Genomic DNA, 13,125 nt, shown 5'->3' with positions numbered 1-13,125 from the left:
GATGGTCGCCACACAAACAAGGGTATAAACACATGGATGAAGCGTTCATTTGAACAACGCACTTCGCATAGCTCTTCGCACAAGAAATAAGTGCGCACAAGAGGTGCGAGGATCACACTTAGCCGCAGTTTGGAGTGTGTTGGGGATGCGCCCGCCGAGTCGGGCAAGGCGACACGAACTTGTGCTGCGTGGGTTGTAGTGCGGGTGGAGGGTGCGCCAGGGCGCCCGCCCGCCGGTTGTTGGCACGAAGCTTGGTTGTAACGGGCGCGGGTGTGCACGGGTGCGCCCGCCCGTCGGCAAAGAGTTGTGTGTGTAGTGTGGGTCGTGCACGGGCGCGCCCGCCCGTCGGCAAAGAGTTGTGTGTGTAGTGTGGGTTGTGCACGGGCGCGCCCACCCGGTTGTAACTTTGTATTGTATTCGGTTGAAGGTTGAGGCAAGACCACTGTGCGCTCTTGCACGGGCAGGCGCCCGCCTTGTTTATAAACGTCGGTGGAGCGTTCGCTCCCGGTCATTGTAATCTTCCGCATATATAATAAAAAGATTACTTCTCTTATATTATTGGGTTATTATTGTTCTTGTATTATTGATGGATTCCACACATTAATAATGTTAATTCATGATTATTATGAATTGTTGAAGGCGTAGTTCGTAAAGTTAATTAATGATGGATAAAGTTATTAACTTAGGCAGTGCCGCACTCGGCCAATTTAAAGAAAAAAGAATTGGGGGCGTGACAGGGGGGATGGCGTTGTAGCTTCCAGAGGAGGCAGGGGGAGCTAGAGGGGGGAGGGGAGCTGCAGGAAGGGGGGCTTCAGGGGATGCTTCAGATTGATGCGGAAGGGGTTGAAGACCCAGCAAATTCGAGGGACCGGCGTCGATAGGGGAGGATTGGAAGCATTCCGCTAGAAACCCAAGGGAGGCCGGGGAGGGAACAGAAAATGGTGCCCAGGAGGAGGGTTCGACAGGCTGTAGAGAGGCGGGGAGAGCCGGATCAGTCGACTGAGTGAGGTCCTCAAAACTGGCGGACAAACTTTCACTGTACAGACCTCCAGAAGCCGTAAACGTGGATCGCCAGATGGAGCCTTCTGCCAGCGGAGAGTCCGAGTAGTCCACCTCGTCAAGATCCATATCGCCAGCTGCTTAAACAGAATGCAACCTCGGAACCAGGTAACCGTCGGGGACCGTCACCGACAGCAAGGAAAACCGTTTGGGGCCGTTCAAAGGCGAGAAATGTGGAGCAGCAGTAATCCGTCCGGGTTGTGCAGGCGTGAGGAAAGCGACGGGCGACAGCCGTTAGCTGTCTGGGCGCAGCTTCAGAGACCTAGCAACGATCGGCGGAGGGAAGTAACCAGAACGGGGTGAAAAAAAGAAAGGGTAAGAAAGAAACCTGCGGAAGTATGGGGAGATAACAAAACAAAAGTAAAAACCCCAGGCTCGTGACCCGAGGAAGGACGGTGTCGGGGTTGGCTGCAGGACCGATGCCGGCCTGCAACCCCATTCTTACGACCCCCGTTCAGGCCATGTTACAGGGGCATGGTCGTACCTGCTCCGCTCTTCTCTTCCATCCCACAAAATTTGCATAAATACTATATTAAATAATCTTGGAATTTGAGTAATTCAAAATTTTGAGACATTTTATTAGAAGGTTTAAATAAACTTATTTAAATTAATTTGATAATTTATTGAATATTTAAGAATTTTTTATTTATTTGTATTGTGTATTAAATTATAAATAATATATATGTGAGAGAAAGTGAGAAATATTTTTAGGATTAATAAAACTAAATTTTTTTATTTCTTTATTTTTTCTTAATTTTAATTTTATATAAATCTGTTTAATTTAAAAAAAAAAGGTTATAATAAATATTTGAATTGAATTGTATTTTTAATTAATAATTTTGATTATCAAAAATTAAAAAATGAAAATTATTGTCATTTATTTCAAATTTTTGTGATTTATATTGCTATTCAAAATATATTTCTAATTAATCACGTCAACTTCTAAAACCATCTGAACCAAATCTATTAAATATAAATAACAAAAATACATTTAAATCCCATAAATAAACCAAACATAGAGAATAAGACACATCTGTGCAACCGCTTAAGAAACACTAAATCAATTGTTCTCTTAAAAACTTCCAAACGGAAACTTTAAAACTCTTGAAAATTATTTTATTATTAATAAATTTTATTTTATAATTAAAATTTAATAATAAAATTTTCCCTAAATTTTATTAATTTTGTAATTAAAAAAAAAAAATCTCTACTCGACATTCTCAAACCTAAAATACACTTGTTTCCTTTTTATTTTAACTATATTAAAAAAACAAAAAAAAAAAATCCAATATAAATGTAAACGACGTGAATTATATTTATTGAATTTAATAAAGTCTATCTTTGGCGCTCTATTTTATACAATTATTTCATAATTTTAAATTCCTATTAAATATCAACAATATACTTATTAAATGCCACAACACCGAAGTCCTTTTCAAAGATTTGAATGCGTCTTTTTAAGGTCTCTGTGCAGCTTGAGATATCCGTCATCTATTTATTCTTTACAAGAAGCAATTTAGCTCCACCCAGAGAAACGATCAATGATGCTAAGACCACGGCCCAGCCTCCTCCTGATAACCTTCACCCCTCTCTTCCTAACACTTATTCCTGCACAGGCCAATGATGATCATTCACATACCACTTTCATCTTCGACGGCTTTAATGGAACCCACCTGATCTTGGAAGAGGAGGCTTCAATCATTCGCTCCAAATCTGTGCTCGTCCTCACAAACCAGTCACAGTTCATGCTCGGCCGCGCGCTCTATTCGATCCCTGTGCAGATGAAAAGCAACGGGACGCTTTCCTCCTTTAGCACTACCTTCGTTTCCTCCATGACGCATCCTCCCTCCGCTAAAGCCGGACATGGATTAGCCTTCATCATGATGCCCCACAGATCACCCATCGGCGCTGTGGGGCAACAGTATATGGGCTTGCTTAACCTCACCGGCAACGGGCGGTCATACAATCACTTATTCGCAGTGGAGCTCGATACGATCAAGACCGTGGACTTCAATGACCCTGACGACAACCATGTGGGTGTAAATATCAACAGCCTCGTCTCAGTGGAGACCAAGCCTGCTGGATATTGGAATGGGGAGGACAGCTTCCATGGATTTAGCCTCAAGAGTGGACAGAACATACAAGCCTGGATCGATTACAACCATTCTCAAAATCGCCTCAACGTTACAATCATGTTGGTCGGCTCGCCCAGACCGCAGAAGCCTCTGATATCTTTGAAAATCAATCTTAGCGACGTTTTGCAAGAGAAGATGTTCGTTGGCTTTGCAGCGAGCACGGCGACCGTCAGGGAAAACCATTACGTTCTCGCGTGGAGTTTCACTACTCAAGGCATGGCGCCGCTCCTCAATCTATCGCGTCTCCCTTCTTTTGCGAACATGTATTCCAAACACCCGGGCCGGGGATTCATATCTGGCATCACCGTGGCCACTCTGCTCTTCACGCTGGCTGTTGCAGCCGTGTTTTTCATTAAAGAGAAGTTTGGAAAAACGATCGAAGAATGGGAGATGGAGTACTGGCCCCATAGACTCACTTACAAGGAACTGAGCATCGCCACGAGCAACTTCCGGCAAGAAAACGTTTTGGGGGAAGGGGGTTTTGGCAAAGTCTACAAGGGCGTTCTTCCCAGCAGCGGCAAAGAGGTCGCCGTGAAATGCATAAATAAGGAGGTTACGGAGGGAATGAAGGGTTTCATTTCAGAGATATCGAGCATGGGTCGCCTAGAGCACCGGAACCTGGTTCATCTCCGGGGTTGGTGCCGAATGCATACGCAGCTATTCATCATTTATGACTACATGCCCAACGGCAGCCTGGATAAATTCATCTACGGGAATCCAACAACAGTCCTGCCGTGGCATCGGCGATACATGATTCTCAAGGGCGTGGCCGCTGGGTTGCTGTATCTGCATGATCAATGGGAGAAGAGGGTCATCCACAGAGACATCAAGTCGAGCAACGTACTGCTGGATTCGGAGCTCAATGGGCGGCTGGGAGACTTTGGTCTGGCTCGACTGTACGACCACAATGAGAATCCGCAGACGACTCATGTTGTAGGAACATTGGGCTACATAGCGCCGGAGCTGCTACACACGGGGAAGGCTACGCCGAGCTCGGACGTGTTCAGCTTCGGGGTTTTGCTGTTGGAGGTGGCTTGCTGGAGGAGGCCTGTTGATCTGTTGAAGGGCGCCGAGCAGATGATTTTGGTGGAGTGGGTGTGGGGACTTTACACAGAGGGGAGGCTGCTGGAGGCATCGGATCCAAATCTGGATAAGGACGGATATGATGTGTGCGAGATGGAGGTGGTGTTGAAGTTGGGGTTGTTGTGTTCTCACGTAGAGCCGGAGAGCAGGCTGGGCATCCGCCATGTTTGCCAAATACTGGAAGGCGAAGCTCCTCTTCCTGACATTCGCAGGCCTTCTTTTAACATGACTAAAATGGGTCGTTATCCCAGGGGCCTCTTTAGATATAGTGGCGATAAGTGTTTGGGGAGTACGTCTAGCAGAACCCTTTCAGAAGAAATAGTCGCTTCGACTTCGGATAACGCTCCATCTTTGGAGAAGGGTCAAATCAATAGGTTTAATCACCAGGAAGCTTTCGCAAGGTTGACAGGTTCTACCAGCAATACTGAAAATTCATCCATTGCGCGCCCCTGCAGACCTCCTTAAACCGGTGATGGGGATGGAAGGATTATCTCTGATGCAGCGATACAATGCTTTTATTTACTTTGTTCCAGGATATATTGCACCGTTAAGCCATATGCACGTTCATATCACTTTACTAGCATTGTAAAATACTTTCTATGTAAATACATATTTCATCAGCTTTCTTTCTGCATCATACTTAATGTTTTTCCAAATGATTTTCAGCTTATTTTAGATTTTAATTATTAGATTTAATATATTATAAACATTTATATAAATTTATTGCCCCATGCAAAGGCTTCGTTTTAAATAAATGTTATTATATTTATATAATAATAATATATATAATCTTTCTCATATATATAAACATTTTTATGATGATGATGATGATGATGGTTAAAGTCCACTGAGACCAAATTGGTCTATCGGACCTACAATTTTCTTAATTTTTATATTTATATTCTAAAAATATTTTTTATAATATTTTAAACTATCAAAATTAATTAATATCTTGAGGTTTATAAAAAATCTAATATATAATGATGCCAAATATTATACAAGTGAATATAATTATAATTTTGATAAATCAATATAGATATATCTTAATTTGTTATTTATAGTGTATTAAGAATGAATAAATTTCTCAAGATGCAAACTTTTTTTTTAGTGAAAAACTTAAGGAAATGATTGCACTGTCAAGAGATTTAATTCTTCTGGGCTCTGGGTAGATTTGGAATTAAGATGGATTTATGCTAGTTTTGAGATAAACATTAAGAAATTTTTTTAAATATAATGATTTTTTTTATTTTCACAAGTTTAATATAATTTATAAATAGTTCACATTGAAATATTTTATTTATGATTCACATTCTCCACATTAAAATGTTAATACATGTCCACTCATATTTAGAAGTACAAAACATACACACACACACACACACACACATATATATATAGATATAGTCTAACTTATAGATTAAATGAATTTTTTGGAGCACTTTTCCCTTGGTTAATTTTAACCAAAATCTAGCAAAGATACTTAGAAACTAGAGTTTAAGTTGTTTAATTTGTAGAATTCTAGAGCCCTAGGGGTTTTTGAGGCTGCTGAATCCAATTATGCATTCAAAAGTGCATTTTAAATAATGAAGAATCACAATCTTGCTTAAAATAGAATTTATGGATTCTAGTGAAAATGGGTATTTAGTCTAAGCCTATATAAAGTATTGAAATTATATTTTATTTAAACAACAAAAAGATACATATATTTAGGTCATTAGGGAAAGTAAAACAATACTAAAGACTCATTACCTTTGCTCATACAATCATGTTTTCAATGGTAACTCGATAAATTAAATCCATAAGTCTAACTCTATCTAGTTTTAAACTCCCTAGCCTATACTTAATATTATGTTGATTAACAAATTCACCACTGATGAAAAGAAAAATAAAAAATTGAATTCTTGACATGATTACTAAGAGAGTGAGTCTTCTTTGAAGTTAGGAAATTTCAGGTTGGTTATCTTCACAAATATCTTCTTTGTAAGCTGGGAAACCATGTGGTCCAATTTTTTCACATGGAGCTCGACAACATCTATGTATAACAAGAATATCTTGTTGAGCCTCACTTCTTTCAACCAATGATTTTCCCATGATGGTATTCACCTACCAATCAAGGTTCACTGCCTAAAGGTACATGTTGTATCTCCCTCTGGTATTTAAAGAGTTAAGGATCCATTGACCCAGAATGTTCTCTTCTATTTCTTCAAGCAAAATAAATTGTCTTTCTATTCTTGCTCCTACTTCCACAATATTAATTTCATTTCAAGTTGCCTTCTGCTCCCAATAAGTAGTAGTTAATTTTTTAGCATTTATCTAGGAACAAGCTCAAGGGAATCCTCTATGATTAGACTTGCTTCTACTATGTTGGCCTACACCATGTAAAGGAATTCTTGGAGGAGTATTCACGATGGAAGTAGGGAGTCGAGGTAACAAGGGGTGAGAGAAAAGGAAGAGACAAGAGGAGTAACAAGTTGTAGGGGAGGAAGAGAGGGAAGCAAGATATGTCACCTTGAAAACACAAAAGGGAGGTTAGACAAATGGGAGGAAACTCTTATCCAAAGAAGTGGATCAAAACTCTATTGGAGAAGAAGAAAGGGGAGGACCAATGATGTAGGAAAGCTCTCCTTCCATAATGGTAGGGAGAAATCAATGAAAAAACCTCAATAAATTGAAAAATACAGAGAGCCATATAGAAATGCTAACCCTTTTCAAAGAAAGTAGTAAGCTCAAATCCATAAGAGCTTAATACTTCATGTTGTTTGAAACAGTCTCCAAGTCAAACGTCGTAATAAGAAAGTGAGGAGGTAAAGGACACATGAATTCATCATTCAAATGGGAAGGAAACAGCCTACATGGAAAAGAGAAGCCCAATACTACCTTCAATAAACTTGGATCGTGGTGCATGTGTTAAGCTTTATAACATGCTACTAACTATGTAAACTAATAAAGGAAAAATGAAGGTAGATGGAGTTGGCTCATCATTGTTCAATGAAAGAGGAAGGTGAGGTTGCATCCAAGAATAATATAGTTACTATGTTTTAAAAGGAAATGAAGTATATTTATATTTGAAAGAGAGTGTCATATAGAGTGAAATAATTTTGTACTAAATAGATTTCCTTGAAGATCACAAATTTGTAGCTTTGGAAAATAAAAGTAAATATTAGACAATTTTTGTAATAATGTATTAGTCAATAATAAATCTATATTCATTAAAATTTAATTTCAAAATATAAAAAATTAATGAAAATTATATAATAAAATTCTTTTTTTTGTAAGGTTGGGCACTTTGCATTACTTTGAGAGGAAATTACATGGTCAACTATAGATTACTATTGGTTTTCCCAAAGAGAAACCATAACAATAGCACACGTTCAAATTTTTTTGGTTAGTAATACCTCTACAGATCATAGCATCCTTTAGACAAAAACTGTTATAAATAGGTTGGTTATGCCAACCCTTTTTATAATACGACATAACTAAAAAAAATATATCACCTACTGCATAAATAAAATTATAGTGGAGCATGACAAATAGTGAGGAGGATCCCTATGTATATGCAACTAATGATCACCTTCATCATCCAAGGAGAAGGTGATGTTGGTGATCTCCCGACTAGAATGACTAGCTTACAATCAATGCAATTGATTTTATTCTCTAACTCTGAAATTTAGATTACAATTTCTTTCTGGGATTTAGCTTTATATGTGAGCATGCACCCCACGAATATATTTTTATACCAATATAAATTTACAACTTATGTATACCATGAAAATTGGGAGCAAGAGGAGGTTCCTATATCAGGTATCCATTCTCGAGTGGCATTGTTGACATGGGTGTTACGAATAGAGCATTGATTCACTAACATAGATGTGGGTTTTAAGACAATATTTTAGACAACTTTTGAGTAAATTGTCTCGACTCGAGACAAAAAAAAAAAAAAAATTCCTTGTAAATTGTCTTATAAATTGTCTTTAAGTGAGTGTCTCAAATTATTGTCTTAAAAAAATGTCTCTATAAAGACAATATAAAACACAAATATTATTGTCTCTTAAGAGAAAATTAATTTTTGTCTCTCAAGAGACTAAAGCTACATTTAAATACATTATCTCTATAAGACAATATGAATTTAATATCAATTATTGTCTCTATAGAGATAATATGTCTTTAATCCCAGTTATTGTCTCTCTATAGACAATAAAAAATTCTCTTTACAAACAAAATATAGAACTTGAATCTTTTTGTTTCTTTAGTGATTAGTTTATGTTATAGCATGATGGAATTGAACCACCAACCTCCCACTTGCGAGGCAAGTTCTCTTCCAGCTGAGCTAACACCCTTTAAAGAAATGTGTTATTCTCCATTAGAAAAGAGAAAAATGAATAAGGCAAAATATACCATTATATTAATGAAGAAAAATTATGTTACCTTTTTCTACATGACGATTTATTATATTAACATCATGGGATATATTTTTTCCCTAAAACAACCTCTTACTTTTATACACTGAGAAATTAGAAGAAAAAAATAGTTGAAAGAACACAAAAAGTGAACTTGAGCTTTGCAGACATGTAAATAGAAAATGATTTAGATTTTATGAAGACCAAACCAACCATAAATAACTTATCTAGCTTAGCAACAAAACAGAACTATAAAATCACAAATACAATCAACAGTGAGAATGCAAAACCCTTGCATAATGAATTCATTGCAGTAGAATATAAATCAATGGATAAACATCACATCTACTTCCTCTGTGTAGAGTGATTTATATGTAAAAAAAAAATACATGCCTAAAGGCATGAAGCTTTTTTATTACACGACATTTCAGTTTTGTAGGGACACTTCTATTTTTTTTAGTGAGACCTGTTGTGTAATCAACCAATATGAGGTAATTTGATATTTCAATTTGCATTGACATTTTGATTTTACCAATGACAACACTTATGCAGCCACCAACTTTTATAAGTTCCAGACAGATTTCCAATGTGAACTATTTAGCTAACGACAATGGACAATCCCTCGAATATGTGTACCTAATATACTGAATGTGGGATAATTAAGGAGATATACAATCAAAACATAGAGAAGAGGATTTTGAAGACACTATTTATGGAAGAAAGTCTCCTTGATACAAAATCTAGCTACAATGTCTCTAAACAAGACCTTGACTATTTTCATAACTTACTTCCAAACACGATCCATACTAACATGACCAAAATGAAATCCCTGAGATAGTGACAGGCTTAAAACAAGGTCATAAAACAAATTTGTGGCGCATACTAGTAAGCTTATCGTATTATTAAGAATAAACAATTTTTTTAACAAATACCATCTGGACATGCCCACAGACCTCAGCTACTATATCCTTAGATCTATTGGCTACAACATTTGCCAACATTTCTGTGCAATATATTAACAACAGTGGTTATGGAATTTTAAACCACCGCATTGACCTTTTATGTCTTAGACTTGACATTTTTAATGATGTTTTTGCATAGTTAGTCTCCAACCACTACATCAACCTTCATGTGCAAGACTATTATTTTCCATTTTTAATAACTTTTGTGCAAGACATTTGATATAGTTAGTGATATCTAACCACTGCATTGACCTTATTATTTCAAAGATTTCCTTTTTTAATGGCTTGTTGAATCATGAACTTTTAATCGGCCATTGACATTTTATGCCCCCTCTAAGGTGGTTAGAATAAGTTTGAGGTGATATGGAAGGAGAATAATGTACAACATCTCACTTATATAAAATAAATTAGACTAAAATTGAGGTATAGTCTATTTTGAGTGTTAATTTTTTTTTTAAGAAAATGTTATTATTAACGTACATGTATAACAACAACTTAATTTGAGGTTTGTATGATAGGATTATCGGAGAGAGATATTTCTAGAGAAAAAGTTAAACTAAGTCAAGGTCTTGTTAAGTCTCTTTTCCTTCTACAATAGAAGTTCAATCTGTTTTGTTGGTGGGATATATATGTGGAATGCATTTTAATAGTCTAAAAACATGAAGAAAAATCATATTTCGCTTTTCGTTGAGGTTTGCAGGAAGATTCCAACATGGTGTACAATCACATTTTAAACAACTAGAACTATCCCATACTACATAATAGGGATTGAGCTCAAGATGGAATATCACTTTACAAAATAAAGTTTGACATTTCACCCAAATACATCATGCATTACCAAAATTTTGACAATAACACCTTTAGCATTTTCTACCACAATTTGAAGAGAATTCAACAATAATTCTCAAAAAAATTATCAATCTTATGTTGGTAGAAGATTAATAAAGGGAAATGGCATGTAAAAACCTAGATAATACTCACCATATTTTCAAATCCATCCTTCTAATACATGATTTTAATCCTATTGAAGTATTGTTATAAACACACTAAACAACTAACATTATATTCCAACAAGACGAGATAGTGTATTGATAGGAGATGAGAAAAAAATATGTCACTTGACCTGTTGTTATATGAGCACTCAAAATTCTGATATGATCTTTGGTGAAATCCTTTTGCAAATTGTGTTGTGGAATATACATTTAACGAGATGAGAAATGTCTTTTGGTTTATCCAAATCCTAGGGTTAACTTCACAACAAATCATACCTCTCTAGAGTCTACATTGAATTAGGGTTTATGTTGTAGAGCCCATAAGCGGAGAGATCTGACCAAACCCCACCATTCCAATACCCACCTTCATACACTAATCCTTGTGGTGGGTTTTCGATAATATTATTGCTCTTATTCTACGGAGGGTTTCTAGAGTGCCCATCTGACTAATCAAGTGACATATTTATGTAAAGATGGTATGCTTCTTTGTTATAAGAGACATCACCAGCTACTTATTGTTGCACTAGACCTAAATCTCCTTTATTGGAAGCTTGATTGAAAACATTAGGTGACTGATCTGAGCCCAAAATTAAACTTCCTTGCAAAGACTAGAGAGATGTTGAAAGGTGGAAAGGATGGAAACTCTAAGAGGAATGATGGTCATTTTCCTGAATCATATATACACCAGCATTCATATTGCAACTTGCAAACGTGCCCTCATGATCCACTTACCTCAATGAGTTCATATAGGTAATGTCAATTAGATCATTTCCATCACCATTGTAGTACTTGCAATCATTGGAGACTTCCAACAAGAAAAGGTGAGAGATGAATTCTCCCTATCGTTGAGTTACATGCTTTGCCACTAGATCTCTTGTCATTGTTGTTGTTTCTATTTTTTTTCTTGTTGTTCTTTCTACAACCTCCACCAATCGGAACGTTGCGCAGAGAGCCACCTTTGGTCTAGTAGTTCCTGCAGGTTTTGCAGAAATGGTGAGGTTGAGTGAGCCTATAATTAATGTAGTAGAAGAATTTGGTGTTGGTCGAATCACATTGGGGGAACTTGAGAATGGCATGATCTTCCTGAGGTTTTAGCTAATGATCCAAAAACTGCCTTGGAGGATACAAATCCATCATATCTATTGTTCCCTCCAATACCCCCTCTCTTCCTACATCATGCCACTATTTCATCTTAATTCACACATTAACCACAATAATAATTCATTTATATGATAAGCACTCAAACCTCATTTTAACCCCACACAAACTGCAAAAAAACAATAATACCAAAATCGCCTAGCTCACATATGCTTGGGCTCTCCATTAGCACCAACACCTATAAGGTGCTTGATGTAGGTCACTTCTTAACTAATAAGCCAAAGCAAATCAAGCATCCTTTTGGTGTTTGTTATTCAAATATATGGAATCTTATGATAGACTTCTTCATGTTCAAACATAAGGGTAAATGGCTAGATCCCTTGTAATAGATTTAAGAATCTAGCAGAGAAGAAGAAGGGAGCTTGGAGTTAGGGTCTTTGTTTGTGTTTACAACCTTTAACTATAATATTAGTTCTCAGAATGGAGAAGAGGAGGAGAAGGACAGGAGATTTCAAACAAGAATTCATATTCTTGACTAACATATCATGTTCATAGGAGAACCACTATCTCTATGTCTCATTAAGATAGGGATCACGACAACTGCCCACTAACAAAAGGAGCATGGTATGTGAATTATGCCTATTCTACTTAACCTTGGATACAATTTTGTTTCTCTTATGATTCTAGCAAACCTTGGATATTTGTAGCCCGCAATGAATCCGAGAAAGATATTCAAATCAAAACCACAAAAGCATTTGGCTAGGAAATATCAAGGATATTTAAGGAAATTCATGTTGGATTAACTCAATAGATTGTCATATATGTTGCAGACAAATGGCTTGTATTCATTGACAAACAATTGGGGCACTCATTACACAATTCTATGAGGTTAAATCAAGTACCATATAATAGTGTGTATAATGCACCTTGAATTAATCAATTCATTGAGAAAGGGATCCAATCAATTCACCCAGATAGGAAAATTATATCACAACAAAAAGAATCATTAGTCACTGGAATTACACACAAGGTTAAGAGAAAACTACACCATACATTCCAATGAACCTACCAAGTTGAAGCTTGGCATTCAAAGTTGTTAGAACAGAATATCAATCCCCATTTGGACATTCCAAACAAAGTTTCTTCTTGGTCATGTAGCTCTATTTTCAATTAAATGGACTTGGTAGAATGGTAGAGTAGCCCAATGACAAGGTCAGGTCTAGTTAGATTCCCAAAGCCCTAGGTCGGTGAGACTGACCATAATGAGCAATGGAGGTTTGTTTGAGTATTAATCTAGTTGGTAGTATGTAACCTAACTTGGGGAAGCCTTGGATTATACCTATTCCGAATTTTGAGGGGGCATGGAAACCACCTTGGAGATCCAATTTTTTCTTTTTTC

The 13,125-nt window shown here is 36.9% G+C and overlaps 2 pseudogenes; one reads left to right on the top strand and one right to left on the bottom strand.

The window, feature by feature from the left end:
• Positions 1–2,565: 2,565 nt before the first annotated feature.
• On the top strand, positions 2,566–4,834 carry LOC149160465 (L-type lectin-domain containing receptor kinase IV.4 pseudogene; annotated as a pseudogene).
• A 6,081-nt stretch (positions 4,835–10,915) lies between these two features.
• LOC149160464 (uncharacterized) lies at positions 10,916–11,952 on the bottom strand (annotated as a pseudogene).
• Positions 11,953–13,125: the final 1,173 nt, after the last annotated feature.

This window comes from Pinus tabuliformis, chromosome 5_2, assembly GCF_031772625.1.
Source record: "Pinus tabuliformis cultivar Carrire ecotype Pingquan chromosome 5_2, CPIR1, whole genome shotgun sequence".
NCBI lineage: Eukaryota > Viridiplantae > Streptophyta > Pinopsida > Pinales > Pinaceae > Pinus > Pinus tabuliformis.
This window is presented reverse-complemented; position numbering and strand designations above follow the sequence as displayed.